Here is a 7023-nt window from a genome sequence, read left to right as displayed (position 1 = left end):
ACGTGACCCAGGTGCAGCTGCTACCAGCACATTTGGAGAAAGGTGTGCCCGCTTTAGCCGTCTCTGTCTTAGTGATTGTACAAGTCCACCCCTCACCCACCTTGCAGAATACCTGGCCCCCTTTCACTGTCATTTCCCTGCAAAATTAATGATTTAGTGATTGTACAAGTCCACCCCTAGGGCTAGATCAATTTACATGGTCGTTTATCAGTCCAGTGTATTCCAATACCCATACTGTACATGTATGTAACATACCTTGAATATTATACAATTTTATTTAAATTTTTGAAAAAAAAAAAAAAAAAAAAAAAATTGCATTATCATCACTTGATCTGTAATTTTTGAGTCATTCTCTTTTTATATACTGTATTATATATTTTTTATCTACATCTATCTATATCTATAATATAAAAAAGTTTCACATCATTTTTAATTTTTTAAATGCATTTTCTATTTTTATAATTTTGTTATTCAGATCATTTTTTATTTTTAAATGTATTTTCTGTCTTTATTTCTTTTGTGTTTAATTTACTTTTTTTGTAGGACAAGAGGACGTATTTATTTTTATAAATTTATTTATTTTTTAATTTCAATTCCAAAAAAAAAAAAAAGAAAAAAAAATTCGAATTATATTTCAATTCTACATGAATTCCAAAATTGGTACGAACATTATATTTGGAATTGAATTTGTTGAATTTCAATTACATAAAATTGGAAGTCAAATTCAATTCAATTCAATTCAATGCAACTAAATGCACCCTTCAAGTATTTAGAATTCCACGTCCACCGACGGTTACAAACACTGCTTATCATCATTTTTGTTGGATAAATTTGCGCATGAAATCATAGCATAGTGGGTAATTCTATTCCCTCCAATGTCACCCCACTTAGATTCAAGGTCCTTGTCTCTAAATTCTAACACCTTCTCTATTCCCACCTTACTTTTTATTTTCAATTTAGGCTCCATTTGTTTGGATGTTTTTTGTTGGAATTGGTTGTCATAAAATATTTACGAAGACAAAACAAAAATAATTTACTCATTAATTTTCGACAAATTATTTTACATGCCCGCCCGATAGACTCGACCTCAACCTTGACCTAGACATTTACTAAATATAGAAAAATAAAAAATTATTTTTTTCCTGAAAAAGAAAAATATTTTAAGAAGAAATATTTTTGTTTTTTGGAAAACCAAAGCAGCAATTTACCTCAGTTGTCTGCCTACTCTCTATGAAGTGATCAGATAAGAATACCAGAATAATTGATCCCCAGTGGTACATTGTTACATATCTTCTGCCTAATGACTACTTACCAACATTGAGAAGATGAGAAAAGGAGATCAATAATCCATGTTAGAGACTACATGAAATGATAGTAATTTAGTAAAATAACAGAAAAAAAAAAAAAAAATTATTAGGATGACATAAATGAAACCTGAGAAACTGCTGGCCAGTGCCTGAAGCCTCCATCTTACTGAATTTTCTGGTCCAATATTGCAGCCTTTTATGAACTAAAAATAGCATATTTTTTTATTTTTGGCGTTTTGTCTGGGCATGGATTCAGAATCATGTACTTAGTTTCAGTTTTCAGTTTCCAAGTTTCTTAGATATACAATTCTCCGATTTTCTCTCAGTGGAATAGTTTGCATATCTAATTTTGCTAGGGGTGCAACTTGGGCAGGCTAGCCCAGCCCAACCCGAGTCCAGCCCATAAATTTTAAAATCTGGACATATAAATTCACAATTCGGGTTTAAGTCGGGTTGGGTTTTTTCAAAACCCAACCTTATTCGGTTTGGGCTGGGTTCAACCCGAACCCAACCCGAGAACCCAAATTAAACATTTCATAAAAAAAAATAAAAATCCACGACAAACACATATCACAAACCCTAACTTTCTCTCTCCTCATCCTTCGCTAACACTCTCTCTCATCATCCTTCTCTTCTCTTCTCTTCGCTAACTCTCTCTCTTCTTTCTGTTACTCTCTCTACGGCCATTCATGGGCAGAGTTGAGAGGGGGCGAAGCTTGAGAGTTGAGAGGGGCTTAATTTTTTTTTTTTTCTCCTTTCTTTCTCTTTCTCTCTCTTCTTTTTCTTTCTCTTTCTCTCTCTGCCGCCGTCCATGGGCGAAGCTTGAGAGTTGAGAGACAGCGGCTGAAGCTTGCGAACGGCGAACCCGAACTGGAAAAGCAGGCGATGGAAACTGAAAGATATGGGTTTTGATTTTTTGAACAATCTGAAATGAAATGCCGATTTGGGTTTTGATATAGGTAATAGGTTTTGAACTTTTGATTATTGCAACAGATAGATAAACTGAAATATACAGGTTTTGAAATTCTGATTCTTGTAGATTTAGTACCTTGCAGTTGCAGAGAGAGAGAGAGAGAAGGCAAGTTCAGAGTTGAGAACGTGAAGAGAGATGGAGGCGGCGATTGGTAAGGCTGAAACGATTTGCCCTTAAATATATATATATATATATATATATATATAATAAAAATAATATAATAAAAAAATATAATATACATATATATATAATATATGATATATATAAATTTCCCAAAAAAAAAAAATAATTAAAAAAAATCTCAACCCGTCAACCCGACCCAATCCGCCCGAAAAAATTCAGTTCGGGTTATGACTACAACCCATGTTGGGTGTAATTCGGGTTGGCCCAACCCAACCCGATTCGAGTTGAGGTTGGGTTGGGGCTGGGCTGGGTTGGGCTAACCCAACTTGCAATCTTAAATTTTGCTAGTTCTCAAAAAGTCAAAAAGTACTTGCCATTTACAACTTTTTGACTTTGTTTTTAATATTAATAATGTTTAACTATTTATCAGTGAATAACTTCATCCTATTCATCCTTTGTGTATTTCAATAATAAAATATCACATCAGTTTTAATAATCAAATAACTGAAAAAATTGACGTGCAAAGAGTGTTGGGGGGTGGTAATGGATGTGCAGCGGGCCGGCATAAGCCGAAGCACGTGGTCCATTTGATGTCTGTCATCTCACCCAAAAAAACTTAAAACTACTATTATATTTACACTTTGTGACCAAAGAGTCCGACAACGACTCAGATACCCCTGAATGGCCCAAAAGATTCTTCGTATGGCGTCAGTCAAATTGAAAATTAAATAGTACTCAAAAATTTAAAACTTAAATTTTAAGTAGTACTAAAGTTTTTATGTGTTAATTAAAAAATAATTTTTATTTTTTTATATATTTTTAAATTTTCAATATCTATCACTTAAAATTTTATCATATTTTAAGTATTGCTTATCATTTTTAATGATAATTAAATTATCTTATCAAACATTTAATTGAATTAAATACTTATCAAACACATTTAATTGAATTAAATAATTAAATTATATAATGTGGTTATAATTTCAAGGCTCTCTTTATTCCTATCTAATTTTAAAAATTATCGTGTCACAATACGAATCCTCTCATTCAAAAGAGAGGTCAGAGCATTCAACCACTCTTATACAACAATATAAATACAATATTATCTAATATTTATACTTTATAAGTTGTTATTTTTATTGGTTTGACTAGGAGGCATAGCCTCTTGTAATTGCACCTTGTGGATGACATGTGACCCCGATTTTGCTATAAAAAAATAAAAAAAAATAAAAAAAAAAATGCTTAGCTACTCATTTCTTGTGTGTTTCAATAACAAAATACCATATCAGTTTTAATAACCAAATAATTCACGTTCTCCTGTATATTCTTATTCTCTAATTGGACGCGGTTGACTTTTTTGTTAAAGCTGATATGGTATTTTATTATTGAAACACATGAAAAGTGAGTAAGGTAAAGCTACTCAGTTAAGCATTATCCTTTTAATATATCTATGTGTGTGTTTGCATATCCAATTTTGCTACGATTCTAAAATAGTCGAGTCAAAAAACGAGTAAGAAGAGGAAGGGGACAATAATGCTCTTAATGCTCTTTTGTTTTAATTCCGGTGGCAAGTATTAAATTTATAGCTAAAAATATTTCTCCACCGGCGCGGGGAAAATTTTGGTTCACTACCACCTTTTAGTCAACAACAAAACTAATTAAGAAAATATTTCAATTGCTCATCTTTTTGTGAACTTTGAATTCACCTGTCACAATAAAATTGAAAGAAATGCTATAAATTCTCATTCTTTCTCTATAATAGTACATAAATAAATAAAAATCAAACATATGAAACTTGATGAAAGCAAATACTTGTAAAAGTATTAGAATTAACTTTTGAACAAACGTTCAACTCAGTCGTAGAGAATAAGAGTAGATTTTTGTATTACACTGACTATGGTTGTATATTGATTGAACCTATATGAACAAAGACTTAATTGAATTTTTTAATTTTTTTAAAAAGAAAAATAGAATTAACAGAAAAGAGTTTAATCTTATATTACAGTTGAAACAGATTGTGGACGCTAGATTCACCACTTATATAGTAAAATCGAGAGCGTAATCTGTTAGAACTTAATCTTTTATTATTGTTGAAACAATGCTGACGTTGAAACTCGATTTCTCAAAATTATTGAGTTTGAATTCTAATTGATCTCTTCCTTCCCGTATTTGAGATTGTATACATATTCATTAATGTACCAAATAAATTTAATATTTTTTCAATTTGGGTATAAAAATAATTGTATTCTTTTAGAAAGGGAAAAAAAAAAAAAAAAATTGAGATTCGATTTAACCAATAAAAAAATGCGTAATAATTATTTTTAGAAAATTTAAAATATGTATTTATAAATTCATTGGAAAATAAGAATATGTGAGGATCCCATCTCTATGCATTTAAAGGAACAAGAATTCACATGGGCCCATGTCCATGCATTCAAGGGCCTTCAGAAACTCTCCCATCTCTATGCATTCAAGGGCATACAGAAACTCTGGCCGGCCATTGGTTCATTTTACTTTTTAAGGTATAATTTTAAGAGAGCTGTTATATGTTTATTAATAAAAAGACAAAATTAACCCTTTACTAAATTACTACCTCAAACGTCCTCCTTTCTCTTCTCTCTCCTCTCCTGTAGCTCTCTCACCTTTATTCGGTTCTCTCTGAATGCTTCCTTTGTTTTTTTTCTCAAAAGATCATATATATATATATATATATATATATTAGCATCAACAGCAAAACTAATTAAGAAAATATTCCAATTACTCATCTTTTTGTGAACTTTGGATTCAGCCGTCATAATAAAATTGAGAGAACTATTATAAATTCTCATTCTTTTTCTACGATAGTACATAAATAAATAAATAAAAATCAAACATATGAAGCTTGATGAAGGCAAATACTTATAAAAGTATTAGAATTAACTTTTCAAATAGAAGAAGAACAAACGTTCAACTCAGTCGTAGAGAATAAGAGTAGATTTTTCTATTACATGGACAATGATTGTATATCGATTGAACCCATATGAACAAAGACTTAATTGAATATTTTTATGTTTTTACAAAGAAAAATAGAATTAAGGGAAAAACGTAAAATCTTGGGATTTCTCATGTTATTATTGTGAACTTTGGATTCACCATGTATAGTGAAATCGAGAGTTTAATCTTTTATTATTGTTGAAACAAAGTTGATGTTGAAACTCCAAAGTTTTTTAGAATTATTGAGTTTGAGTTCTAATTGATTTCTTCCTTCTCATAATGATTGAGTTTGAGTTCATATAATGTAACACAATTACATGCCGCATATGCCTTTTTACTTGAGTCCTCCCATTGGATGATGAACTTTATCCTCCCAATTGATATAGTCCAATACAATTTAAACACATATCCAAAATTTTAAAATTTTTAATAATGATTATTATCCAACTGCTTACTTGTTAAATCCGAATCTAATTTTTTTCTTTTCCCTATTTAAAATTTGTAGGAGGGTAATTTACACAGACATTCCCTATGGTTTGTCATAATTTCCCTATGATTTATCATAATTATATGGACCTTCCTGCTTAACAATGAAAATATTCTACACGGACCTCTCTTATATGCGATAGACTGTCAAATACATTAACGGACCTATCAAAATTACTGAAATACCCTCACGTTGCCATCTGAAATTACTAAAATACTCATATGTTATTAACTAAGTATGACGTCAATGTGTCAATTATACACAGCTGTCTTATACTACCTTAAACATATAGTTTTGGAGGAAAATTTGCCATCAATGTGTACCTTGCAATACCTCTTGAGTTCGGAACACGGGTCGATCAAGTCCGCGCACGAAATCGAAGGAAATATCATAACAATTAGCTAATAAACAAACATAAAATACAAAAAGATAAATAAGAATAAATAATAAAACTGAAAGAAACTAAATAATAAATCCTCTATTAAAATAATCTAGTACAATTATAATCTATAATAAGCATTACATTCGGATTTTTTATTTATTTATTTATTTTTGTATTATATACTCATAAAATTATAATCTATAATAGGCAGCGGTACAAAGATTTCCACGACACTTAGTTAACAATCATGATGGTATTTTTCTCGTCACGGAGAATAGTCAGTTATATTTTAGACTGTTCAAATCAATTTCGTACTTCAGTTTTCACGCAAGCAAAATGGTACAAGAATAAAAACAAAAAACAGAATAGTAAGAGAGAGTGTGTTTAGAAGTAGAAGTGGTCATCTTTATGCTGTTATACTCTAGAGAGACCTTTTATAAAATAACAAATAAAACCTATAATAACAATCTACAAAAGAAATAAAATAAAAGGTTGTGGGGATTGTGCGAGTGTCTCGTTGGCCCAATTTTAAAATTATCCCTTTTTCAGTTTATCTCACATTAAATGTTATCTTTACATTTTATTATGCTTTGAAATAGTTTTATATATTATTATTCTTATAGCCAACCTAAAATAATTGATCCGTCCTGTAATGCTACTAAAAAGGACATTTCTAATATTTACAGGCAAGACAATTATACTAATGTCTGTCTGCAAACGGTAGGGTTCCAGCATGGGAGAATTGAAACAGGAATAGACATGGTATTAAATACAATTA

General features: G+C 30.5%; 1 long non-coding RNA gene across 1 annotated transcript; it reads left to right on the top strand.

Moving 5' to 3' along the window:
* Window positions 1-1716: 1716 nt before the first annotated feature.
* LOC132303318 (uncharacterized) lies at window positions 1717-3642 on the top strand. The gene is made up of 2 exons (XR_009481167.1): window positions 1717-2266; window positions 2363-3642. It is a non-coding gene; the product is annotated as an uncharacterized LOC132303318 (long non-coding RNA).
* The last annotated feature ends 3381 nt before the right edge of the window (window positions 3643-7023 follow it).

This window comes from Cornus florida, unplaced genomic scaffold (genome assembly GCF_030987335.1).
Source record: "Cornus florida cultivar Cherokee Brave unplaced genomic scaffold, ASM3098733v1 CherokeeBrave_3.0.0_Hap2_Chr04, whole genome shotgun sequence".
NCBI classification, from domain to species: Eukaryota; Viridiplantae; Streptophyta; class Magnoliopsida; order Cornales; family Cornaceae; genus Cornus; species Cornus florida.
Note: the sequence above shows the minus strand (reverse complement) of the source record. Positions and strands in the feature narration are given on the sequence as shown.